The 27,062-nt window shown below is 49.9% G+C and overlaps 1 long non-coding RNA gene across 1 annotated transcript in view; it reads right to left on the reverse strand.

The window, feature by feature from the left end:
* Positions 1 to 2,443: 2,443 nt before the first annotated feature.
* LOC124096244 (uncharacterized) overlaps positions 2,444 to 27,062 on the reverse strand; it is a 45,832-nt gene continuing 21,213 nt past the window's right edge. Inside the window, exons 2-3 of the long non-coding RNA XR_006852818.2 lie at positions 3,721 to 3,859; positions 2,444 to 3,512 (exon numbers count right to left, since the gene is read on the reverse strand). This is a non-coding gene — a long non-coding RNA (uncharacterized LOC124096244). The remainder of the gene's footprint in view (positions 3,513 to 3,720; positions 3,860 to 27,062) is intronic.

Here is a 27,062-nt window from a genome sequence, read left to right on the forward strand (position 1 = left end):
AGCATGGCTGGCAGCCTCTGATTCCAAGTGTGTTCCAGGGAGCAGCAAAATCAACCTGAGCGAGGGGCTTGTTCAAAATGCAGAAAACAGGGCCAGATCCATGGAATCCCAGCCCACCTTCCAAGCAGACCCGGGGTAGCCATGTACATAGTAAGCTGTGAGGCTGCCGCTCTGGAGGAGGCGCCACGGGGACCTAGAGTTTGGTCACTGCTAAAAGAAACTCCAGCATTTGGGAACTGCTCCTTCTTCCCCCTCCAGAAGGTGCGTCCACGTAACGGATCCACCTGGACAAGGCTGCCCTGGGTAGGCGCGGGCCTTGGCTTCTTTGCTTCTTGTCTCCCCTCTCCCCTCCCCTCTTTTCAAACTCTTTCACCTGTCAACAACCAAACTGTTACGCTGGTCAACAGCCTGGTTTTCCTCATGATGATAATGAAACACTTCTCTGCTGTCTGCTGACTGACTGGTCTCTGCTGATTTTAAATTCCACGGGAATCATCATCAAGGCAAGTTATACTGCAGACAGTTTTACCGCCCCTCTGTGGGGACCAGCCCAGGCCCTGGCATGCACCTTGTGATGCCTGAGGAGCTTACGGCCTCCTCAGCCTTCCTCCGCACCTCGCCTTCCGCCCAGCTGTGCAGAGATGGCACCGGGGCACTCCCTGCCTTGGTTCTTCCCCCTCTTACCTGCTTTAGAAAAACTACAAGCAACGTCAGTGGCAATACACTAAAACCTGATGACAGCCAGAGAACTCCTAAATCTTCCCAATTGCCACCTGCTCTTCCTCTAACTTGACGCCCTGGCATGCCCGCCCCGCCCTCCCCCATCCGGTCCCAACATCGTAATCTGCCACCTGCTCCTCCAGCCGCTTCGGGGAAATGCTGGAGCTCCAGGTGCCAGCCTGTTCCCAGCACACCGTCCCAGAGTGGGATGCAGTAAGGAGCGGGGACCCCGTGGGGTGTCAGGAGACAGTGTGGCCTAGAACGCGCCCAGATCCAGCTCACTGGGAAGGCCCCTTTGGCTTCCCACATGGAAAACCAGCCAAGAAATGAAGGAATCCAGTGAATCTTTCACAGGTCAAAAAAAGAACTCCTGGTGGGTGGGAAGGGAGCAAGGAGAAGCTACCTTCTTCCTGCACAGCCCCATGCTAGGTGTGGGAGCTCAAAAGGAAGGTTAGAATTTTCTTCCAACAACTAGAGATTAAGCCTCTGCCTGGGGTTCAAGTTGAACATAGAGTCTAGTTTTCTGGTGTCAACTTTACCAGAGAAAGCGGGTGGAGAAAGCCCTTGGCTTGGCATTGACATGACCTGCAGCTGACTCCTGGCCCCAGCACTGGTAAAGGGCTTTGGGAGACCTGTGCTCCCCGAGGGCCCCCTTACCCGTCAGAGGTGCAGAGGCCAGCTCTTGGCCGCCAGTGCTCCTTTGATTTTAGAGAAGGTAGGGAGAAGCAAGGCCATTTAGTCTTCATTTCTTAATGAAGAATGTTGTTGTTTTAAACCTTCCTGTCCCTTTTACCAGCTGACCCTGTCATTACAGCGAGATCACTCTTTCTATGTCATCTCCCCATCGAGGTCCATTAGTTAGGACCTAAACAAGAGGGCACTTTTATATCAGAGGCTTTAAGGACCATGTACAAGGGTGTGGGTGAGGTACTGGGAAACTAAAGGGCATGCTACAGGGTCCTGGGATCAGTAACTTACCGTGAGGCTCTCTCCACCCTGGACCTGAGGCCTGCTAACAGGAGGCGCACTTTCTGGATCAGGTAGAAGATGATCAAGGAGAGCAGGGGCCCAGAGGAACAGGAACCTTCAGCCCAGGGGTGCAGCTGGCCTGAGATGACCCTGCGAGGAGGGAGATAGGGAGAGTGATCCTAGCCTCACCTTCCCCCTTCCCTGCTGTCTTATGCCAAAGTCCCCAGTGACTGGACTCACCCGAGAGGCAGGGGGGAAGGAGCCTGGGATGTGGCATGCCCAGGGCAGAGGGCAGGATGGAGAAGGTCAAGAATGGATCAGGAGGGACCAAGAGGAGCCACCTGGGCCCCAGGCTGCCCTTCCATCCATCCATCCTGGCCCCATCAGATTCAATCGGTGCAGCCGTGTAGACAGCTGGTCATTTTACTCTTGCACTGTCCACTTGTCATCAACATCACTGTACACTGCCAGAGACCCCATTGGCCAAGGCAGCTCATAAGCTTCTCAGGGACAGAGATCACATCTACCTGGGATTCTTTCTTGGCCTTGGGTGCCTCCTTTGGACAAGAGAGGCAAGTGTGTGTGTACACACATGCACGTGTGCACATGGGAGCATCAGTAAGGATAGGTGATATTGCAGTGACTACATTAGATCTCAGTAGCTTTGTACAATAAATGTTTTTTTCCTGTTCACATTACTCATCTGTCTTAGTCCGTCTTCTGTTGCTATAACAGAATACATGAGACTGGTAAATTATAAAAGAAAGAATTTTATTTTTCTCCATGGTTTTGGAAGCTGGGAGTCCAAGAACATGGTAGCAGCATTGGCTTGGCTTCATGTACCACGTTCGTGTGCTGAGTTATAACATGGTGGGAGGCCAGAAAGAATCAGGTGGTAAAAGAGGATGAGAGAAAAGCCAAGGAAACCAGTCACTTATCACTTTCCCGATAACTCCCTTCTCCTGAGAATTAATCCTCTCCTTTGAGAAATGAGTGACTCTCTCTTCATGACCTGATCGCCCTTTAAACGCCCCACCTCCCAACGCTACCCCCAATGACTTCCAAATTCCACAAGAGCTTGGGAGGAGGCAAGCCACATTCAGTCCACAGCGCCAACCATTGTGGGTCTGCAGGTCATAATACTCTGGGACCAGTGATGGCTTCATCGAGATACTTGCATCCACAAGAAGATGAAGAAGATAGAGCAGATTGCATGCTGGCCTGAAGTTTCTGTCAGGTGGGTCACTTCACACATTTCATTGTCCAAAGCTTCACGGCCATACCATTTTTGGGCAGGAAGGCAAAATCCTTGCATACTCAAAAAACAGAGAAGATTATCTTGTGAGTAGTTCCCACAGTGGGTGAGGATAGTCTCCACAGGGAGCTATGAAGGAGTGGGTGATGTTTTTGAATTTAATTTAACAGCAATTATTAATAAAAATTAAACTTAAAACTAACCTAAGTCTTTTTGACATACTCAATTTTAATTGTTCTCAACAATAGCAACAAAAGGTTAAGTGTTCAAGAATTACAGAAATCAGAAGATTTTTTAAATGCACAGACTGGTTTACATTACAATGCTCTATTTTGGGCTGGTTTTCATATAGCCTGTTTTGTTTGATAGGAATTGAATTTTCCCTGGAGAATGAATTCTTCACCCCTCCCCCCAATCAGGTTATCATTTTCCAGATCCTCACGTCCTTGGCTGTTCTTTAAATCTTGGATAGATTGACATAGATCTGCTCATCAATCTTGATCCCTTTGGCTCAGATTCAAGGACACTCCCTTCTCTGCCACTTGTGGAGCACACCCAGAAATGATACCTGCAATGTCCCCAGGTACTGGGTTACAAACTTGCCCAAGTCTGGGTCCCCCCAAGAAATCCTGGACCTCGAAGGAAATCACCTTACCTCAAAAGGGGGGAAAAGTAAAAAGATGTGAAGACCTAGGCAATTGCTCCATTGAATGAAAATTTAAAAAGCAAATAGACAGACAAATAACCCCCCCCAAAACATCAAAACCAGTTCTTACCATTATTGTCAAAAGTAGAAAAGCATCTTCACCCATCTTCAGAGATTGTCCACATCTAGGAACTGTTTGGGTGGTGACCCTGGCCAGCTGGGGGTAATCATCCAATTGGCTCATCCAATCAGTTTCCCAAAGGGTTTACCTAATGAAAACAGGAAGAGATTGCGGCTGAAGGTGAAAAAGATGGTCATATTAAAAATAACAAAAAATGAACAAACAATAACAAAAACAACACAACAACAACAACAACAAAACAGTATCTCTTCTCTGTTCTTTCCTACTTTTGGGTTATTTTTTTAAGCCCTGAAGGTAAATGCCAACACTACTTCCTCAAAGTGTCAAAGTAATTTTGGTGGGTGGATTTAGGAAGAGAGAAGTTTCATCTAATTCACGGGATCTCAAGGGGCTCTCCACAGTAGAAGAGAAAGGCTGAAATGGACCCTGGGGTTCAGGGTGCACAGGACCTCAATGATAAGGCGTTTGTTGCAACCATTACAGACGCGGATGCCAGTGGAGTGACTAGCTGCATCCTCCTCTGACCCAAGGCCTGGGGCAATTTAGCTCTGGGACCTCCTGGAGGGTCCTTTTGTGACCCTGCTTCTCATCCTCAGTTTTTTCACTAGTTCAAATTCTGATATAACCTGTCAGGGAGGGCGTGGGAACCATCAGAAGAAAGAGCGATCCTCATTTTTATAATTCCTTTACCTGATGGTAAAAGTAGTGTATGCTCATTGCAGAGAATTTTAAAACCATAAAATCTAAGAGGAGAAAATAAGAAGAAACAGTGTTTCTCCACCTAGTGATGATCACCATTGATTTTTCTCATATCTCCCGCCCCCTTTTTGATTTTTAAATTAGATATTTTAATCATTCACCCATCTTTACTTATTGATCATCTACTTTTGCCCTGTTCTCAGTTTGAGTGATATAAATAGTATATTTATATCAAAGTATCTGCTTATTATATTATTATATTATGTCCATATCTGCTTATTATATTATTATATTGTGTCCATTTCTTAATGGACAGTCCTGTTCTCACGGGGATACAACCTCAAAGATTTTGAGGTGATTATTGAAATTCAGTGGACAGAAAGACAACAAGAAAATCTCCAAACCCTCGGAAGTTCAACAGCATATCACTGAATACTTCATAGGTCAGAGAATCTCAAAGAAAATAAGAAATACTTGGCACTCTGAGGTGCAACTAAAAATGCTAACCTTAGAGCACAGGAAATCAACCAATAGTCAAAGTTCTCACTTCAGGAAACGAGAAAAAAGGCACAAAATTACAGTCAAGACAAGTAGAAAAGAGAAATCAAAATAGGAGCAGAATCAATGAAATCAAAAGTGGGAAAATAATAGAAAAAAAACAATGGAACAAAAAGAGCTGATAAATCTCTAGGAAGATGGACAAAAGTTAAAAATGAGTATCAGCAATTACCAGTATCAGCTATTACACAAAGGATATAACCACAGATCCTGCTGTCATTAAAAATATAATAAGCAGATACTTTGAGTAACTTTATGCTCATAAATTCAACACACCTTAAAAGAAATGGGCCAATTCCCCAAACACTGCAAATTACCCAAATCCAACCAGGATGAAACAGACTACCTGAATAGCCCTATAACCACTACAGAGGCAGAGTTAGTAATTTAATAAGCTTCCAAGGTAGCTTTACTGGAGGACTCTTGCAGACGTTTAAATAATTAATACTCATTTTACACCCCTTTTTCCAGAAAATAGAAGAGGAAGGGACATTTCCCAACTCATTTTTGAAACTAGTGTCACCCTGATTCCAAAATAGTTAAGGATGGTACAAGAGAACCACTGCCCACCATCTCTCATGAACTTAGGTGCAAAAGTCCTCAACAAAATAGGAGCAATTTGAATCCAGCAAAGTGTACTGAGAAAATGAAATGGCAGGCCGAAGAAGTCAGTGCAAGTTATCATTTTCCATATTTGTCTCTGTTTATTTCTTAAAGAGAAATGGAATGTCGTGGATACAGTCAATGTCTACTTCCGCAGTGGATGTTAGCATGAAGTGGTTAGAGTGTATCTTTCTGTTCCAAGTTTTTAATAGTATTGCTACTCAGATATATGTTAGGTGTAATTTGTACATCATTATGTGTGTCTTTTAAAGGAACATAAGTGGCATTCTATATCTATATCTATATCTATGTCTATATATCTTAACAACTTCTCTTTTATTCTTTTAATGTGGGTGTAGACCTACACCATAGTTTTAACAATCAGGAGCATATGGAATATGTGCTTGTAGAAGACTGAACACCTTCTTTTGAAAATTCAACATTGATTGCCTGTCAACCTTACATCCAACTGGAATATAACTTATTATGCTTTCAGCACACATGGGCATATGGCACATAGTAGGAGCTCAGTAAATATCAAAGACATGAATAATGGATTGATTTCTTAATTCCCCACAACTACTCAGGAGTTGGGTAGTGACCTTCCCATTGAGGTGGAACCTGGGAGATGGGGTGGAAGTGGCAGGGCAGGGAGTCGGAGCCATACCACTGGCCTCCCAAACTCTCACCTCTCTGCACTACAGCCAGTATTAGTCAGGTGTCCAATGAGCCAGCAGATGGTCACCTCATTGCAGGCAGGGCCTTAAAGGTCTCCCCAGCCCTGCTGCCTCCATGGGAGCCCAGGTAGAGGCCTGGCTCCCGTCCTCAGAAGGGTGGATGGTGGAAGTGCAAGGAGCAGGAGGAGAGGCTGAGGAAGAGGGAGCACAGGCTGCTGGAGGCGGAGGATGGGCTGGGGCTCCTGGGCCTGGGCAGAGGTGTGGGGACAGGAGAGGTGGGGCTCTGGGGGGAGGCCGGCAGGTCCTGGGAAGCGGGTGCTCATGCAGATGCTCTGGGTGCAGGTTGCTGTGTGGGGCTGACGCTAGGCACAGAATGATGCCTCAGATCCTCGGTGAGCGTTTGCTCAGCATCACACCCGTCGTTGGTGTGAAGTGCACCTGGCACATCACCTGGCACAGGAGGTTTGACTTAGTTTCCCCCCATTTTATTTGCATATTCACAGCATAAAGAGACTTGCTGGAGGGGCCAGTGCTCTTGATGTCCAAGTTTTCTGGATGCCTTGGCGTTGGGGACTCTCTCTTCCTTCTCTGAAACAAAAGCCAATGCTACGGACTGCACAGTTGGTCCTTCCCCACTAGATGTGCGCACTGAGGAAATGCACAGAGAGAGGGCAGTGGTCTGCAGGCCAGGGAGAGCCCTCCCCGAAGCCCAGCTGGCCAGCACCTCCCTGATCTTGATCTTCACGTCCAGGCTCTAGAACTGTGAAGAAATGAATCCTGTGTTTCTGTCACCCAGCCTGTGGTAGACGAGCAGACGAGTGCAGCCAGGTTCTTACCCGTGGCCTGCGAGACCACACTCTTCTCTCCAGTCACCTCCTTCAAGTCATTGCTCAAAGATGGATAGCTACTTAAATTTGTAACTCACCTTTCCCACGGCCCCAGCACTTCCAATCACTTTGCATATCCTACTTTTTAATTTTTTCCATGCACTTATCACTGTGCAAGAATATCACCCAGAAGAACAGGGATATGCATCTGTTTTGCTTCTTGATAAGTCCCCAGCACCCAGCACTATGATGGTATTCCTTTTCCGTCAGTATTTCCATGGCTGAGTCAATGAGCCTCTTCATCCCTGGAGAATTAGCCGGCCAGCTGGGAGACCATGCCATGCCAGCACTGCCCAGCAGAGGGCAGCCGACGCACACCAGACTGGAGCTCAAGGTTTTCCCAAAGAAGTGTAAGAAAACCACCTGGGAGACGGAATCCTGTTGGACTTTTTTTCTAACCCAGACTCCTCTGTGTGCCCAAGAGGCTGAATGTAAGAGGTGAGCTGGTGATCCAATAAAGCCATTAGCTAGCACAGGAGGCTGTTTACCCAAAATTCTGGGGTAAAAATTGTAAACTGCTGTTGAAAAAAACCAGCTCATTCTTCTCATGGTGGAGAAGGACTGTGGTCATGGATCTGTGTCACTCCTCCAAATGATGGGAAAAGGATACTTACCCACTACTACCAAGGAAGAGAAGTCAGCCCCTAACCCACCACTGGGGTGTGAAGCTTCTAGTCTTACCCCCAGAACACCAGAGACGCTTGTCATGGGAACTTCAAGTCTCTCTCTGGGTGCCTGCAGAGGTGGCCTCTTCCCAGGTGCTTCTGTTACCCATTCAATCAGGAACTGAGTAGCAGTTGACCATAGGCCCTTCAAAAGCCAAGTTCAAGGTGAGACTACCTTAGATCCAAGTCAGCATTCGAGTGTCTAGTTAGGGTGAGGTTCCAAGCAGGTACTGCTCAAGAATCTGAATCTAGGGGGCTGGGGATCTAGCTCAGTTGGTAGAGTGCTTGCCTCACACGCACAAGGCCCTGGGTTGGATCCTCAGCAACACACACACACACACACACAATCTGAGTCTACAAGACAATCCAGCCAGTTGCTAGTAGGAAGGGAACTGGCTCCAGTTCATACAGAGAACCCCAAAGCCTAAGCACAAAGAAGCATCCTGAGCCTTCGCATCCCCGACTAGCGCTGTGAGGTAAACCGCAGGTGTTTATTTTGCCTTCCATATTTGCATCAGTCTTTGCTGGCACTAGATTCTTCTGCAGGATTTGTGAAAACAACAATTTGTCTCTTACTTTAGGAGTTTTGTCAACCAGTAGACTGTCCAGCTGGAAAAATCACTGGCCTCTCATATGGTGAATTTGCTTCTGTGGCTCTTAGCTGGTGTCCTGGTCAAGCCCATCAACCTGCAAGCTGGTTCATTCATTGGGAAGAAGGAAATAATGCTAGTCACCTAAGGATGCCTTGGATTCTAGGCCAGGGATTCCAGCACAATTGGGAGCTGCAAATGCAGGCTACCTATGTAATCTTAAATTTTCTAGTGGCCACATCAAAAAGAAGCAAAAAGAGCAGGTGAATCAATGTACCTGGCACCACCCACCGGCTTTAGTTTTTACAATTGTTTTATTTAATTCAATATCTTCAAAATATCAGCAAGTCAATAGGCAGTTGTTAGTGAGATCCTTTATGTTTTGATTTCACATCAAGCCTTCGCGATCTGGTGTGTATTTTGCATCAACAGCACTTCTGATTCGCATCAGCCACATTTCAAATGCTCCATAGGCACGCATGGCTAGTGGCTACTGTATTGGACAGTCCTGTCCCAGGTCCTTCTCTGACCTCTGCAGGTACCTTTGGAAACCTTCCCTGCCCAAATTCCTCTCTCCCAGTGTCACCGACGGGACTTGTGTCTTCCCTGCGAAAGTTCATCTGGTCCTCTGTCTCCCTGCAGCAGGAGTTTTTGTAACAAGCAGGACAGATTGTGATACAGGGAGGTGGGAAGGCCGAGGAGGGTGAGGTGATAGGGACAATTGGAAGAGTCAGTCCTTCCCAAGGAGGGGGCTGGCCCCTGGGGTCCTGGAGCCAGGGCTCTGGGCACCATGAGTGCTGGGAGCCATTAGCCAAGTAGGTGTGACAGTTTCCTTGCCAGCGTACCCCATGTTGCTTAGTGGAAGGACTCGTGGAAATAGGACATTTTGCAGTGACATTGCATGTAGGTGACCTTGCTCAAGGACCAGGGCGGATCCGGGTTTAGGGTGTTCCCGGTTTAGGACATTCCAGGTTTAAGGTTATTCCTGCTGGGAATAGGGCGTATCCTGCTGCCTGAGTTCCCCTTGAGTTCTCACGGGATTCAGACAGTATTTTTTGGGAGACAGAAGCCCAGTGGGGGTGGATTTGGGCAGAGAACGTGGATTTCCCCAGAACATGATTGTAGACGGCCGGTGTGAGTTCGGGAATAAAGAGTTGCTGTTTGAATCTACAAGCTGTGTGGTGGCTCGTGATTTTGTGCCCAGCCAGACTGCGGCACATGAGTCCTGGGCACTAAACCAGCTTAGAAGCTCCCCTCAGTCCACCCTACTCAACTCTGTGGCCTGAACAGAAACATCCTCATTACAAAAGCGCCCCACCTCTGTGGCCATTCTGACATTTGGTAATTATTGTGTGGAAGGCCTGCGATTGTGCATGGGCTGCGCTCAGAGAAACGTAAAAAGGCCCAAGCCAGGCTTCAGCCTCCAGGGGTTGGGGTGGGTGATGGGAGGCAGTGTTGCCCGGGTTCTCCTGATGGCAGTGGTTCCTGGGCCTCCAAGAGGGTCAAGGTCAGCTCCAGTCCTCTGGAGCTACAGAGGACTGACAAGGACAAGAAGGGCCTCTGTAAGCCTAGACTGGGACCAAGTGGGAAGCGCAGATGGGCCTGCTGACACACAGGGCTTTCCAGCACACCTGGGGAAGACAGACACCCATCACTCTCCCTTCACCCCCAGCTTCCAGATGGTACCTCCTTTTTTTCTGGAAGGCAGTGGCTGGGGCCCAAAGTCTGCATTCAGACTGCCTGGGTTCAAATCCTGACTCTTCCACTCATTGTGTGAATCCAGCAATTGCCTCTCTTAGCCTTGGTCCTCATCTGGGACTCCTTGCTGGGGTTTCTGAGCATTAAATGGGGCAATGATGTGAGGCTTAGCATCATGCCAGGCTACTATTATTATATTTTACTGGGGAGTGAGCTGGTTCCCCAGCCCTTCAGCTTGTCCAGGATAGAGGCATCCTATTATTTTTTCAATTAACACATTTTATGAGTTAAAAGCACAACATTAATGTAAATCTATGCTGATAGAGAACAATCTGAAATGCATCATTAAGTTAAAAAAGGGAGTGCAGGCTCGTATGTAATATGGACCAACATGGTGCCATAGTGTGGCTTGTATTTGGAAAGGCAGAAAAGGCACTGGTAAGGGGTGACTGGGGGTGGGGATCTAGGGACAGGGTGCCAGAGAGGTTGACTTCCCATTATCCAGTTCCTCATATTCCCGTTTTACTATGGATGTGTATTTCTGCCTTTTGAGGTTGTGTTACTCCTTTAGTTAAAAGTAAACATTAACCCCTCACACCTATCACAAATGGTTGCTGTGGAAAATGTCTGAATTCTGAAGGCAGCTCATGAAAACATAGTGCATTCCCCTGTGGAGTGTTTGAGGATCCAGGTCCCTAATGGGAGAGAAGGCTTGTTTGATCCTAAGTTCATTTTCTATGTTTCACCCTTTGCGCATCTGTCAGGATATAAATCAGGCAAAAAGAAAATATCAAAGGGTCCATTCATATGTGTACATGTAACATACATGGGGCCACTCACACATGTGTGTCCAACGTGCATGGGATCACCCACACATGTACATGTAACAGGCATGCACTCAACAAAGGAAGCATGTCACATGCTCACAGGCATGTGCAATGTCAGCTACACACATGCCCCTCAAACAAACCACTCCACACCTACATATCAGCAGCAGAAGGTCTACCTCCACTTTACCCACCCACGTCCCAGTTCCCCAAAGCACTTTGCACCTACAACTACACACACTCCAATAACCAAGCCTGTCTTCACACGCCCATCAACCAAAGCGCTTCACACACCCCCAGTAATCAAAGCACTCCATCCATGCACCAATACAGGGACACACACACACCAATAAACAAAGCACGTCATCACTATACACACCCCAAAGAGCTTTACTCCCCCAACCAAGTGCTTCATACCTAGCCCCCAGCAACCAAGATATTTCCTGCCGCCGCCCCCAGCCCAGCTCCGCACGCAGCCCGCAGCCCCCAGCCCCCAGCGTGTGGGTTTGCTTTCTGCAGCAGCAGATACTTGAACACTAAAACACTAGGCTGCGACTTTCTTTTCAGATTAATGAGCAGAAAAAGATTGGAAGAAGGGGGGCTGAGAGTGGCGGGAGAGAGCAATTACACCCAAATCTTTTCTCTGTTGATTAGGGATTCCTTCTCCAGCCTGCTTTGGCTCTGGCTAAATCTTTTTCTAATGAGATGTGGCTTATCCAGATCAGAGCGCTGAGAAAAAAGTTGCAATTAACTTTAGGAAGAAAAGGAGTGAGTGAGAAAGAGAATGAAGTGCGGGGGTGGGGTGGGGGCAGGGCCTGTGCGTGGGGGCAGGGACAATGGGGCAGACAGGGAGCCCAGCCAGGAAGGGCTTCCGGCAGGTGGAGGGACACAGGCCAGTCTCACCAGGACCTCCAGCCTCTCTGAGGCCACGGCTCTTGCCCCTTGGATTCCAGAGCTTAGGGAACTCCCACGAGGCCTCCGTGTGTCTGGGTCAGGCCTCAGGGCCACTTTGGGCACAAGTAAGGCTGGAAGATGGTAGGTCTTCTTGAGTGGGGTCTGCCCACGCCAGAACACCACCCCTCGGTTGCTTCTCTCCCTTTTGCTTGCCCACCCTCAAGAAGACACAGGCCCTTGACCACCCGACAGGACCCTAGGGCCCCATGTCAGGACAGCACCAACTCTTGTCTTAGGAGCTGCCCACTGGTGGCCAGGGGCCATGGTCCAGGAGGGGCCTGAGGATCCAGAGCCACTGCTGGGATGGCCCAGGCCTGCCTCACTCCTCCCACCTGAGGGGGGTCCTCAGTTTTATTTTCATATGAGTCACTTGAAAGGGCAGGGGGCACTGCCACTGAAGAGGTGCAAACGCCCGCGGCCCCCGAGAACCAGCGCAGTCCACCCGAGTGCGCCTTTCCACAGCGGAGCCCGAGCGTGGCCAAGCCACAGCTGCGGACCAGCTTCCCCCGGTGCCCAGCGTCTTCATCTGTAAGAAAAATCAAGGAGGAGGACAGCGGGCTCCACAGCCTCTGCCGGTCCTGACACCCCTCGATCAGGCACAGTCGTGGCTTCTGCATGTCCCCACTTGAGTCACCGAGCTTGTGTCCCCTGACTTCCTTTCTCTGCTTTGCATATCCACGGGAGACTTTTACCTTCCTACAAGTTCTTGTCCATGAGGAGACTGGGTTTGGCCCCCCTACCCAGCAATGCCTGACGGACGGCTCCAACCTGGCACTCGTGTGGGCTCTGGGGTCTCAGGTCATAAGTGGACGTGGGTATGCCAGTGGAGCTGGGACCCTGAGCTCGGACCAGCTGGAATTAGGTGAGGAGGGGTGGGTGGAAGGGCAGGAGTGGGGTACAGCCTTCGTCCTTTTCAGTCACACATGCACACACACAGCCATGTATGCTAAAGGGTCCAGGTGGGACCCTCTACTCTCCTAGTCACAGCCTAGGTTTTTCCAATCCTCTGTCTTCCCAGTGTGACTGGGAAGGGCTTTTTATCGATGGCACTGCTGGTGACTCTGTTGGAGCCAGTGAAGCTGAGCCTCTGAATTTTGCCCCACCGGACGAGCTTGTCTGATGCCCAGAGAAGGGCCCCTGTGTGTGTGTGGCCACCGGCAGACACACAGCTCCCCCCTTGGCCTCAGACTGGGGACACACAAGCTGAGGCCATTTTTCCTATGCCTGAGTTCCAAGAGTCCCAGAGTCCCCACCTTCAAGCCTTGAAGCCTGGTACCTGGGTCCCAGGCATCCCTCCTCTCTGCCCCCCGCCCTCCACGGCACGAGCTATGGGAGTCAATCGTGGGTTTCCCCCACCTCTGCCTGGCCATCGTCAATCCAATAAGCATATGTGTTAGAAATACTAGCTGGAGTGCTAAGTTAGAAATCCCCCTTAAACATATAGCAAGGTCAGATGAAGGGAAAAAAAAATAGAAAACAAAACACAAAACCCCGAAACAGAAATTGGACACAGAAGGGCAGATGTGGACTGAACAGGAAGTGCCGGCCCTGAGCTAAATGAAACAGCTGTCACCATTGTTCTGGACCCGGGACAGCCTCTGCAGGCTCCATGCGGCCCGGCTCAGAAAGCAGATGTTAATAATTACAGCACATGAAACGAAGGGCACAGGATTAGGCAAGTGACGAAAAAGAAATGGTACCAGTAGATTTATAACTCACTCAGGCAAATCTGCCTGGGTTGGGGTGGGGGGTGGGCCAGGGGCCTCACGGCAGAGGCCCCCTCTATCCCCTCCCTAGCTCTGCCTTTCGGCTCCCGGGATGGTCTCAGAATTGGGGGGTTGTTCAGGTTGTTTTATGGCGCAGGTCTCTCCTAGCTGCTGTCCCAGGGACCCCCATGTCTACAGGGCCACAGCCAACTGCCTGTAACCTACAGGAAACAGATACAATCCACAATATTCCGCCTAAGCGCCAAAAAGGGGATCTCAGGGCAAGCTAGTAGTTGGATGGCTTACTGGTGAGCAGCGACTTTGAATAACACGGGACTCTTGCTCTGACTGCAGGGTTCATGCTTTAAATCCAGGAGCTGACGTTCTTTGCAGTTCAAGTTGATTCAGGTTTTCAAGTGGGCCAGCAGCTCGTGCCTTGGGGAAGGCCAGGTAGCGCTGGGAGAAGGCTGGGACCGTTGCAGAAAGGAAACGAGTCAAGTTTGGGGGCTAATTCCGTAAGTCGAAAAAGCAGAGTCTCCACATGTTTTCTGAACACTCCTCTGTGCTTTTCCACGTGAATGGTAAAAAGCAAAACACGACAACACAGTGACACCCACCAAAAAATCCTCCCCTCCCGCCCCCCGCCGGCAGGGACGTCTCTCAGAAAGGTTAGAAAGAAGGTAAGGCATGTGTTTACCATCTTTCTGCCTGATATGGAAACCATATGCTTAAATACACTAGCAAACATACTTAATATAACACTCTCTTTTATTAAATGTGGTTTTATAAACGGTCTCCCCAGCCAGGGCACCTCTGTGGAGCTGGAGGCTGGAGCTTGGCAGAATAATCTTCCCGCTGTTCCATGTATTGATACACATTTTTTTGAAAATGAGTCTCGGACCCTTGGAAAATAGACTGGTTCTGATTATTATTGCAGGAGGGAAGGGGCGCACGAGGGCATCTTTTTTCCTCTGATAAATTAAAAGAACTGTAACGGGTGCGTTCTGCAACCTGCAAAAGGGCAGCGCCATCTGTGATTCATTTAGCAGCCCCTTACAGAAGATTTATTTGATTAATTCGGTCAGAAGAGAGAGAATATGGATTTTTCCTCTTCTCAGAAAGGCACATACACACACACGCTCCCACCCATGGGTAGATATCTTAGGAATGAAAAATGACTAATCATGTTATTGGAACCGGGGGCCGTGGGGCCGTGGTGGTGAGAGAGCGGGCACCCGCCCTGCCGATGGGAGGGCTGGCTTCAGAGTAGATTTAATGTCCTCAGGCCCAACGCCACTGAGCGAGCCCAGAGAATAATGCCAGAAGGCTGGGTGGCTTGGATTAGATGTGATTACTGGGTGCCAGGCACTGCCCTGAGCTCTTTATATAATTATCTCACTGCTTGGTTCCAATGTCCTCACTGGGAGGTCAGTGGGGGTGATATTATCATCATCAGTGTCCACACAGCGCGACAGCTCCCTTCCCAGCATACCCCTGATCAAAAGTCTTTCCCTTTTTTTTTTTTTTTTGGTACCAGGGATTGAACCCAGGGGTGCTCAACCACTGAGCCACATCCCTAGCCTTTTAAAAAATATTTTATTTATTTATTGAGAGAGAGAGAATTTTTTAACATTTATTTTTTAGTTTTCGGCGGACACAACATCTTTGTTTGTATGTGGTGCTGAGGATCGAACCCGGGCCGCACGCATGCCAGGCGAGCGCGCTACCGCTTGAGCCACATCCCCAGCCCTAAATATTTTATTTAGAGACAGGGTCTGGCAGAGCTGCGTAGGGCCTTACTAAGTTGCGAAGGATGGCTTTGAACTTGAGGTCTTTCTGCTTCAGCCTCCCCACTGCTGAGATTACAGGCATGCACCACCGTGCTCAGCTTTTTTCACTTTTTTTTTTTAGATGGTATTTGGCTTTCTCTGTCTTGCTCACCTAAACCAGGCTCACGGTGTGTATTATCACCTTCTCTGCTTTCTCATCTGTGGGTGTCAGTTCAGTGGTGACCACAGAATGCCTCTCTTTTAGGCTTATTTCTGGTCTCCAGGACAGCTAGCCTCCCCAACCTTGGTGGCCTGTAACTCGCATGGCCCATCCCCTCAAACACTGTCGTTACTTCCTGGTGGATGGGTCCTCAAAGAAAGCACCAAAACCAAGAGGAATTTTAAAATCATACAAGATAAATACACCTGGCAAGTTAATGTGCCCCTTCTCTCTATCCTTTGCCCAGAGCAGGCATTACTAATTGATCTCAGCTATCCTTCAACATCTTCTCAACACAGCCCCCCAGGTGGCCTCCACCAAGAGGTCAGCACTAGCACCTGAGCTGAAAGTTGGTAGCAGTTCCTTTTGGTTGAAACAGGAGGGAGAAACAGGGGAGAAGTCAGCTACAAAACCAGGTAGGAAGTGGTTCCAAGCCTCCCTTCTCTTTCCCACCCCCACCCCCACCATTTTTTTTTTTTATATCTACTCCAGTGAGGCAGGACCAAACCAGGCACAGTGGGTCATGAACCTCTGGGTTTCTGCTCCCTTTCCCAGTAGATGGGCACCTAAGCTACTCGCAGACCTGGTAAAATCTTCCCCAGGGCAGAAGGCAGAAGACTGAAGGTCTCTTTGTTATTTTAAAGTAATTAACCCCAAACCAAGATGGGGTGGGGTGGCTTGAGCCCATGACATGTTACAGCCCAGGGTCCGAGAGTCTAGAAAGCAATGCAGTTTTTCACTGAGGGAAACTCTGGGGTCAGCAGACACTCCCCACTCCTCACTGGCCTGACCACAGGAAATGCCAGGATCAAAGGCAACCGAGACTCAATAGGCTTAAGGTATTGAGGGCTTGTCTAGCTGCGGCTGCTTTTTCTGTGAGGCAGCCTCTCTCCATGGAAAGAACAACAGGGTTCTGAGAAAGGAAGAGGGAGTCTCACGTCCAGATTCCCCTCTGCAGCCCCTGTCCTGCTGACCCCGTCTGGGGCCTGACGGTAACTGCTCCTCAGCCTGGGGCGGCTCCGGGGGACTTGAGGCTCACTCCCTGAATGTCTGATTGGCAGGAATAAAGCCTGTCCACAGGGAAAGGGACACTGTGAGCCAGGGCTCTGGTCCCATGAGCCAGAGGGTGAGTCTGAAACAGCACATTGCAGCGAAGGCATAGGTGGTCAGCTCACTGTCCAGGTTGCCTGCGGGTGGAGGGGAGGGATCTGCTTGAAGCTCAGATGTGAGTGGGGTGGGGGGGGACCGTCCTCGCAGTGCCTGGGAGTGCAGGTTGCTCCTGCTGTTTCTGCCATCTCTGAGGAGGCTTGGAAACACTTTGTTTAAGCCTGATTTCTACAATCTTGTTTATACTCTGAATTTCTGCTTTTTATGAAGGAAAGTTTACTAACCAGATCCCACACTAGCTCCACACAACCTCTCTAAAAGAGCACAAATATTGAGTTAGTGAGGTCCTAAAGAATGAAGGACTTTACAGGGATCAAATAATACCCCTTAAAGGGTTTTGTAGACCAAACATCATTTGTTGACTAAAGATGTTTGTCTCGATAGCAGGAGTGGTTTTTCTAGAATGTTCCTGACTGAGGGGATGATTGGATAGCTCAAAGAAGGAGCCAGATTGCAGGAGCGGTTGATGAAGAGAGGCCCTTGTGCCATTTTGGATTCCACTTGGGGATAAGGAGTGGACTTAAGGGTGGATGAGTCGTCCCTGCCAACTGGGAGTCACAATCAAACTCCGGAGCTAAGCCGATATTCACTAGCTATGTGACCTTGGGCAAACTAGAGAACCTCTCTGTACTTCAGTGTCCTTATTGGTAAAGTAGGGGTAACCATAGCACCTATCTCATAAGGTTGTTGTGAGGATTAAATGAGATGAAGTACTTAGAACAGGGACTGACACATAGTATCAAGAACATATCATCTCCCCAGTGCTCACCGAGGACAAGTGGACACAGAAGGTGGTATATTCATACTATGAGACTTTATTCACCCAGTAAAGTATCCATACATCCTCTAAGGTGACGGATCTAGAAAGCATTACATTAAATGAAACAAGCCGGACACGAAGGGCCACACACTATCCAGTTCCGTTCAGATGAAAGATCTAGAACAGGCAACTTCACAGAGAAACGAAGCAGATCAGCAGTCACTTAGGGCTGGTGGGGGAGGTGACAGCAAACAGCAGGGGGCTTCCCTCTGAGGTGACAGAAGTGTTCTAAAATTGACAGTGGTGGGGGGTGCCCGTATCCAGTTCACCACTGAAGAGCATCTATTGACACCCTAACTGGATGGACGGTGTACTCTGTGACAATCTGAATAAAGCCATTTTAAGATGAAACCAAGATCTTCCTTTTGACAGTAATAGGGTGGTGGAAACTGATAACTGGAGAGTGCTTGTCCCACCTAGAGACCCTCAGAAGGAAAAACTCATGAGACAGGCCTGGGGGGCCAAGCCCGGCCTCCGTGTCCCCATGTTCTAGAAGGGAAAGAAGTTCCTCCCTCCAAGGGCCGCTGGAAGGAAAGATAATTCACAAGAGCACTCGGCACACCCTAGGCACTAGGGAGGCAGAAGGGGACGTTATCATCATCCTGTTAGACTCCAGAGTTCATGTGGCTGGCGTCTGGGGGACAATCCTGTTGGAGAGTGGGGGAGTCACATAAGGAAGTGGTAATACCCGCAAATCCAGCCTACAAATCAGCCTAGGTCCTGGGTGACAATAACAAGAAATTTGCAGTTTTCTAAGGTGCTTTCATTCTCACTTTTCATGAGGTTGCAAACACATCTACATCAAATAATAACTTGATTATTTTTTAAAACTTGGGGCGTCTTTGATGGGAGGCTGGTGTAGACTTGGGAGGAATCCATGTCTCCCTGCTCCGTGCCTTCCACCACCCTGTTTAGGATGAAGTGCTTATGACAAACAGCATTACAAAGGGCACCAGAGAACCAAGGGCTGACTGGACCCGACTCTGCCGCTCACTGACTGCGGGACTCAGGAAAAGAACTTCCCTGGAATCTGGTGTTTTCGGCTATAAAATGGGAAGACATGGGTGCCACCTCTGGGTGTCCTTCAAGCAAAACTCTTCAGCTTCTATGGCAGTGGACTGAATCTCACCACTGGCCAAGGGAGCCAGACCTGTCTGCTGTAGGCTATCCCAAGGGTCTGTCCCAAGGGTCTGAGGTTCTAGAATCTCAGCTGGAAGCACACACTGGCTATTGCAGCCACCAGATTCTCCTCCCAAATCCTGTCCTCCAGAATCTGTGATTGTGACCTGGTGTAGAAATAGGACTTTTGAAGATGTGATCTAGTTACCACGTGATCCTTAGGATGGCCCCTAATCCGATGATCAGGCCCTTCTAAGGGAAGGGAGTTTGGAAGCAAAGACACATAGAGACACAGAGGGACATGCCATGTGACAAGGGAGGCAGAGAGGGGAACGAAGGTGCTACCAGCCTAGGAACACCAAGGATGGCCAATGCCTCCCAGTAGCGAGGAGAGGGATGGAGGACAGATTCTCCAGAAGGAACCAGCTTTGATCCTGAACTTCCAGCTAAGGATGTACCAGTCCTGGGCTGCAGGGTGGGTTGAGATTGTTCTGTAGATTCTTGAGCATTTTTTGCAATTTCTGAGTCTAATGGAGACGGTGGAGCTACTCCCAGCCGGTCACTCGGGCTTCTGGGCACGTCACATTCCTTTGCAGTGATCTGAAATGATATCAGCTGCACACAGCGTTGCTCATTCTCCTGCGGGGGCCAGAGCTGCTCAGATGGCAGCACTGTAGCCAGAATTAACTTCTTGCAACAGCAAAGCAGTTAGTACACGATGAACGCTCAGCAGATAGACACTGTCAAACTGCAAAACCCACTGTAGGGAGAAACAAAGGGATCTCGGGGAAAGGAAAGCCCTTGCACTTGATTTATAAAATGCCTTTGATGGCACCTGTGCCAAGCTCTGTGCTTGGTGCTGGGAAGAGTGATACACAGGGCAGGGAAGGTCCCTGCTCCCTTAGAGCTGATGCACTCACTACAGGAGAAAGACAGTCCATAGGGACAAAAACATGATCTTCTTAGGCACTTAATAAAAGGTACCAATATAAATGTCCCACAATAGGGTGCTGGTTTGGTGTATTTTAATATACCCACACCTTGGACCATTGTGTAGCCACCATAACCACAGTTATTGAAGAGCATCTATTGACACAGAAATGTGCTCATGGTTTATTCATTCATTCACAAGTATTAGTTGAGCACCTATTTTGTTATGGCCCTGTCCTGGGCTCTGGAGACACAGCAAGGCGTAGCTGAGACCCTGGACAGATTCCCTGCTGTTCTGAAATTTATATCCTATCAGGGGTAACAACTACCAGCCTTATGGAAAAAAGATCCAAATGGGAAAAAGATCAGTTGGAGGCAACAAACAGGGTGCCATGGCAGACTCCCAGGGAGACAGGAGGGAGCTGCTGGAGCAGGTGATCAGGGAAGGCTGCCTGGAGGAAGTGGCCCCAAAGCTAAGACTGACCAACAGGTGACCAGCAAGCAGTTGAGGAATTCCTGCAAATGATCATCTCCCAAGGGACAAGTGAGGAATCAGGGTCTGGATTTATGCTTAGACATGGCAGGTCAGAGAGTGGTGGGTCCTGCAGGACCAACTGGCTTTTCTTTTTTTTTTTTTTAATATTTATTATTTAGTTGTAGTTGGACTCAATACCTTTATTTTATATATTTACTTTTATGTGGTGCTGAGGATCGAACCCAGGGCCTCTCACGTGCTAGGCAAGTGCTCTACCGCTGAGCCACAACCCCAGCTCCCCAACTGTCTTGTCTTTAGGGCTATAGATGGGTACTCTGAGGTGCTGCAGTCTGTCTTGCATCTCTCAGGAGGTCGGTGGCAAAGCCAGGACCTGGGCTCCCTGGATGATGCCCTTCCCAGGCTGTGTACCTGCTTCCCAGGAGATGTCCCCACTGAGTGCTTCTGGGGACATACAGAGGGTATGTGTCTCCATCAGGGAGGTCCCAAGCACTTCTGGAAGTCCTACAGCGTGGAGGCCAGCAGGGAGACCCACACCCACACAGGGAAGGGGAGGCAGCAAAGCCAGGGAGCCAGGGTTCAGGGGGCTGCGCAGGGCGGGCCCGAGGGGTCTCCTGGGTGGAGAGGCAGGCGGCTGGGAGGTGGAAGCCATTGATTCCCAGGCGCCTTCTCAACCCTGTGTCTTTGGCCCCCAGGCCTTGGCACAGGATGGGGAGGTCCTGGCTGGAGCCCCAGGCCTCGCCATGCGCCCAGGTCGGGTGTCCTGCACCTCCAGAGAGGCCCCGCCCTCAGCACAGCCACAGGATGTGGCACAGCCCGGTGCCTGCACTTCTGTTCCTCGTTGCTGCGCCGTCCCGCTGGCTTTGATCTCCACCCCACTCGGCTTGGCCGGGCTCGGAGGTCTCCTGCTGCGACGCCTCAGGACGGGTCTCCAGCTCCCAGCTCCCAACTCTCCCGGCTCTATCATAGTCCAGATCTGGCCTCCTGCTTGCTGTGCTGTCGCCATGGGACCGCTCTGGGGCCCAGGGGGGCGGGGACGAAAGAAAAAGGTAGCTTTGGGCGAGATGGGGGAGGGTTCTGCAGCCAGGGGCAGCCCGGTGACCCACTGGGATGGCCAGCGGGTCAGCAGGGGTCAGGAGTTTCAGCTCTGGGTGGGAAGAGCTGGTCACAGCCCAGTTGATGCCATTTCTTCCCCGGAAACCATGATCAAGCTCTTAGAGCCATGTTGTGCCTGCAGGCACCCGGCTCCCGGCGACTGCGCAGGGCCGGGCTGTGTTTCCTGCCTCCGTGGGCTTTGGGAGGGATCAGGGCCAGCCCTCAGGATGGTTCTCGGAGCCCTCTGCATGGCGGGACTCTACCTCCCCTTTCCCTCCTCCTCTCTTCCCCCACTGGCCCCTGGCCCAGGTGGGCTCTGCCAGCCTCAGAGGCTGAGCACCTGCTTCCTTCATCCCTGCCCAATCCCCCACCCTCTTTAAGCTCCAGCTTCCCCTGTTTGCAACGGACCCAAGGAGCTTGCAGACCCGCTCAGAGTCTTCTGTGGATCTCAGGGACTGCAGAGGAAATAGCCACCTCCCCAGTCTTGATTGAAGACCCTCAATAATCTGACCTTTGTCTTAACATCTCAGCCTTCTGGGGGCCTGGGAAGTCCAAGCCAGCTCTTGAAATGGGGTTCTACTGCACCTGAGCTGTGAAGTCTTGGCAAATGCACATGATGTCTCTGTACCTTGGTTTTCTGATTTATAAAATGGAGAAGATGATACCTGCCTTGTCGACTTCATGGGGATGCTTGAGAATCCACTGAGTGGAGCTGAGGATGCTGTTTGGAATCTGGAAAGCGAATCACTGTTTCTGGATCATACAGTGGCTTCCTTTCTTGAGACCTTGGGCCACGATGTTCCCTCCCCGGGAGTGCCTTGTGACCCTCAGATGCCACCATCCAGGTGGGGATATCATTCAGAGCCCCGAGGAATCAGCGTCTCTGGTGAAGTTGCCTATGTCCTCCACCAGAAGTGCTCCCTTCCTGTACTGAGACCCCCCCCCATTTCCAAACACACCTCCTGTGTCTGCCCAGCTCCCTCCTTTGATGGGGGGCTCCTGGGGGTCAGGGCCACACTGGCCAGCGCTTCCCTTCCCACAGCACCTGGCCCTCCTCAGGCTGGTGATGGGGGCGGGGCTGCTAAAAGGATGGGCAAGGATCTGGGAGGAGCCAAAGGAGGGGGTGGGGTGGCAGACTGCCCCCCAGGTCTGTATGACCCTCCATATCTGTCAGACAGGTAGCCAGTTCCAGTGTGTGACCCAAATGTTTACACACAGTGGACCCAGAGTGCCTATGAGAGAGGGACCCAGGGGCAGAAACTTGATTGGCCGCCAGGGAGGGGGCTTGTCTGGACGCTGTGATACGGTGACCAAGTACACACACACACACACACACACACACAGGAGCGCACGTCTCCCTTGGGGACACAGGAACATGTGTGTGGGGTGCGTCCCACACCAACCCAGGGAGTGGGGGTGAGTCATTATCCTGCTGGGGAGTCAGTCTCCTAAAGTGCCTTCCTGGGGTGGGGTGGGGTGGGGGGACGGGCTGGGGAGGTGACTCTGGGTGACCTGAATTGCGTTCCACACACAGGAGCCCTGATACATTATCAGGGACTGAAGTACAAAGAACAAAGGGCCCTGGGGACATCCGTGACCCCTGCGTTCCCTCTGGGTTCTGGGTGGGGCGTAGCACTCTGGGTCATTCTCAGGGTGTCTGCTCTGCAGGAGCCCCGGGCCCACCCCCACGGGTATTCCTCCACACATTCCTCAGGCGATGCCCAACCTGAGTGTCTGAATGCCTGATATCTATCACTGTATGGAGTTTTGTTTTATCATGAGGCCATAGAAACCTTTTTTTTGATATCTCTTTGAAACAGATGTCAGCAAAAGCTCCCAGCACTGATCAAGGGCAGGTTAAGGGCTTTGAGATGGGTCTGAATGTCCCTTTAACATCGTTCAATCTAATACCCAAATATACCTCGAGTCATTACCCTGTTTTTATAAGAAGCTCTGAACCATATGTTCGGGAACTAATTAAGCATACAAATCAAACCCCGGGATCAGGTGGCGCTCTGTTTAAATATCTTAACCTTTTATGATTATCTTAATTTAGAGAAAATTCAAAACACATTCAGAAGTCTTAGAAAATGAACTAAGTAGGAATTTACCGGCCGGTGCTTTCCTTGATGTCAGGATCCTTTCTTTACGAGCCCAGCCCGGGTTCCTGGGGAAGTCCTGGGCGCTCGCTCCAGCTCCCTGGGATCGGGAGGCTTTGAGAAGGGGCCACACCTGACTTCACCTCCCCAGGGTGGCGGAGGCTTCTCTCAGCGGCAGCCCCCCACCTCCTGTGGCGGCCACTCACCTGTCGTCTACTGGAGCCAGCAGGAGGAAGAAGAGTGGGATCTGCACTTGGGGGGTTTATCTTCTTTTTAAATAAAATAAAACATGAAATTAGTAGGTGGGAAATATTCCTGCAGCCTGAGATGTTTGGGGAGCTGTGGAAGGGAGCCCGGGCTGTGATGGGAACAGCCCAGGCCTGCTCCCTTGATTGCATGTTGGCTGCAGATGGCTAAGGGAGAAGACCCGAGCACAGGAGCTGCCCTCTTTCTTGATTCTGTTTCTTCTAGCAGTGGAAAGTGGGGCCTGAGGTTCCATCTTCTGCCCTCCTCAGGCCGAGGAGACACTCAATCCGAAGGGCACATCTGAAATATATATACTTACCAAATCCAACTGTCTCATGACAAATTCTTACAGTCTCTTAGCTGCTTAGTCCACACATTTTTTTTTTTTACTGACCACCTACTATATGCCAGCTCTATTCTAGGAATAGTCGGTACGAGGACATTAAACTCCCCTCTGACACAGGTGCCCAGTTAGTGTAGCAGGACTGGACTGGGTCTCTTTTCATTCTTAGGACAATTTAACTTTTACAGTAGGGCTTCCAGACAAACTACAGGATGCCCTGTAAATGTAAATTTCAGATAAAAAATACATACTCCTTTACTTGAAGTATATCCCAAATATCACATGGGACATAATCATACTAAATAACGATTCATTACTTATCTAAAGTTCAAATTTAAATGGATGTCCTGTTTTTATTTGTCAGATCTTACAATCTAACTTTAGAAAAAGATTAGAGTCGATGGGGATGGTGTCTCAATCTTGGATGCTAAATACTAACTTTGCTTGGGTGACCTCCTTTAGATCTCACCAGAGCCACTCCCCAAAGTAGGTTCTATTGCCATCCCCATTTTGCCCATGGGTGATCTCAAGCTCAGACAGGTTAAGTGATCTTCCCAAGGTTGCCCAGCTGGACTTTTTAGCCCAGCTCTGCTGGACTTCAAAGCCTGGGCTCCTTTCATGGCACCCCCCTGTGCAAAACTGATGGTTATCTTTCCAGAGTTCTCAGGTTCCCAGCTTGCCCTGGCTTCTCTCAACTTCTCCTCTTTTTCCACAAATGTTCAAGGAGAGATTCACTCCGTCAGATCAATGTCACTGCCATAATGAAAACCTCCCAAGCCCACGCAGGACGAGATCTGTCGGACCCTAATGAGAATGGTTCCGATTATGCAAAAAGCAACCTCATGGTTATTCTAATGTTACAAGTAAATATAAAACATTTAGAAATACTTGGCTTGGGAGTGGTTTTTTTTTTTTTTTTCAAGTACAGATGTCTGACTCGCTGCCAGTTTGTTATTAAAAATGCTATGGTGGTTTGGGTACAAAGATTGCAGTAAAAATAAAAGCTGATGTCCTCTCAGCATTCGCTTTGACTTTGCGGGGAAGTCGGAGACGGGGAGGCAGGAGCAGATGGTGAATAACAGTGGCCCTAAAAGTGGGGACCCCCATGTTCAGGGCTCAGTCACTGCCCTGCCGAAAGCCCAGCCAGGGTCTCCCATTGCCCCTCCAGTCCCAGAGGGGCTCCTGCTGGCCCACATTCCTGGGCTTCCCGGTTCCCGACTCACCTGCACCTGCCCTTGCCCGGCTCTGCGTAGGGAGCGTCTCCCAGCTCCCCTCTGCCTGGCTCCTCTTGCCTTCATCCTCAGCCTCTCTGACCAACTCCTCTGGCATGGTTCTCCTGCTCCTGCCTCCTGTCCCTCTGTCCCCTCACTCTGCCGGCTTCCTTTCTTCCCCTCACGTTCCTCTGGGATGATCTTGGTCACTTTTGGTCTTTCTCACCGGTCAGTAAACCCTGGGGAGGACTTTTCCTTCTCTTTTTTTGGTTCATCCAACACCTAAAGCCATGCTAGCCACATAGTAGTTGTTCAATAAACATTTGCTGAACAAATGAGTCTATCAAAGCACCTGAAATCTTGCCCTGCTTCGTGCCCTCTGGGGCCACAGGCAGAAAGGAAAGTGGCAGCTTCTACAGATTTTAATCAACTCCTGGAAAACACTGGAACTTGAGAGAGTCCCAAACCTCTGTGAGTGATGGCTTTGAATCCTGCGGGAATTTCCAGGACAACATTGCGAACTGCGGCACGGAAAACCCTTGGTTGCCACTGCGTTTGCCTCCGTGTAGGAGGAGAAGTGCAAAACAGAAGATCCAGGAGTTCCGATGCACCGACATGATATTGTCACCCTGAACAGTGACTTTGATGTCACTGAGTAGTCTGGGAGGTGTGGGCACAGAGGTGCTTCTTAGCCCTGCATTCGGGGTTCTTCCCACTGGCACCTCTCCCTCCCCTCCCAGATTCCTGCTCACCCTGTCTTTGTGCAGCCCTCCCGCCCTGGTCCTGAAGGGCTCGCCATGTGCCCCATCCTTCATGCTTCCCGTGCCAGCCTCCATGTCTGGCCGTGTATCTTCCCCTGACCTTGCATGTCCAGACCTAGCCACCCTCACAGCCGGGCTCACACTCCATGTCCCCCCAGACCCCATCACAGCCACCCCAACCTGGCCGCCCCCTCTTCTTGGAACTCTCTGGGCATTTTTGCCTTTTCCTTCTCACCATCTTCCTGATATCAAGCCTGACTTCAAGCTGCTTCCGGGCAGGAACTGTGCCTCACTTTTGTGTCTTCTGCTGCCCCTGGAACCGTTGATTTTTGTGGATGAATGATGAGGATGTTGCTTAGGACATGCCACCTTGGTCAATATGGGCAATAACCATTGCCCACGTAGTGTGCGAATGCTGCGGCTGGACAGAGTCCTCCCTCCCCAAGATGACAAGTGACGTGGCTCATGGAGTGGGCAATCCAAGCCAGTGTCCCCACCACCCACGTGTCCAGATAAAAGGCCCCATAAACAAAAACTCCAGAAAACAGCCTGAACCTTCACTGTTCCACTCAGATGTTTTCCTGTTGGGTGGCCAGAAGCCTGAAACAGCTGAATTCCTGGGCGATCTACAAACCTCTCCCATCCCCAACTTTCTCAAATGTTTTATTCCAAAACTTGGTCCAAGCAAAAAAAAGTCCCTCCAGAAACTCAAGTGCTAACACTGAACACATGAGTTGGAGAGCCAGAGATCCAAGTGGAAACAAACGCCCAGTTCTTGCTAGGTGAGTATCGTTGAACATGTGAGCAGGCAGATGGGTTTATCTCAAGTGGGTTCTTGCAGAGGATGCCTCTCACCAGGGATCCCAAGCCGCTTGCAAAAGACAGTAACTGCTTTTGGAGAATCACATGCTCAGGAAGCAAGGATCCCTTCTTTCAGCCTGATCTAGGAGATGTGGAGGGTTCTGCAAGCAATGCGGCTTAAAATGAAGCCCAGTGCAAGCTTTTGATCTATTCAGGGTAGTATGTGTTCATGCATCACTGAGCCGGCGGGCTAAATTTAAACACTCCCCTCATGGACAGAATCTGGATACATTACTTTGTTTTGGGACACACGGATCATTTGAGTTTGTACATATAGGACACAGAGGTGGGCGCAACAGGAACAGTTTTTGTCAGGCTAACACCGTGTGTCT

Source organism: Marmota monax, unplaced genomic scaffold, assembly GCF_021218885.2.
Source record: "Marmota monax isolate L192 unplaced genomic scaffold, Marmota_monax_Labrador192_F-V1.1 WCK01_AAM20220418_F8-fsc00004, whole genome shotgun sequence".
NCBI lineage: Eukaryota > Metazoa > Chordata > Mammalia > Rodentia > Sciuridae > Marmota > Marmota monax.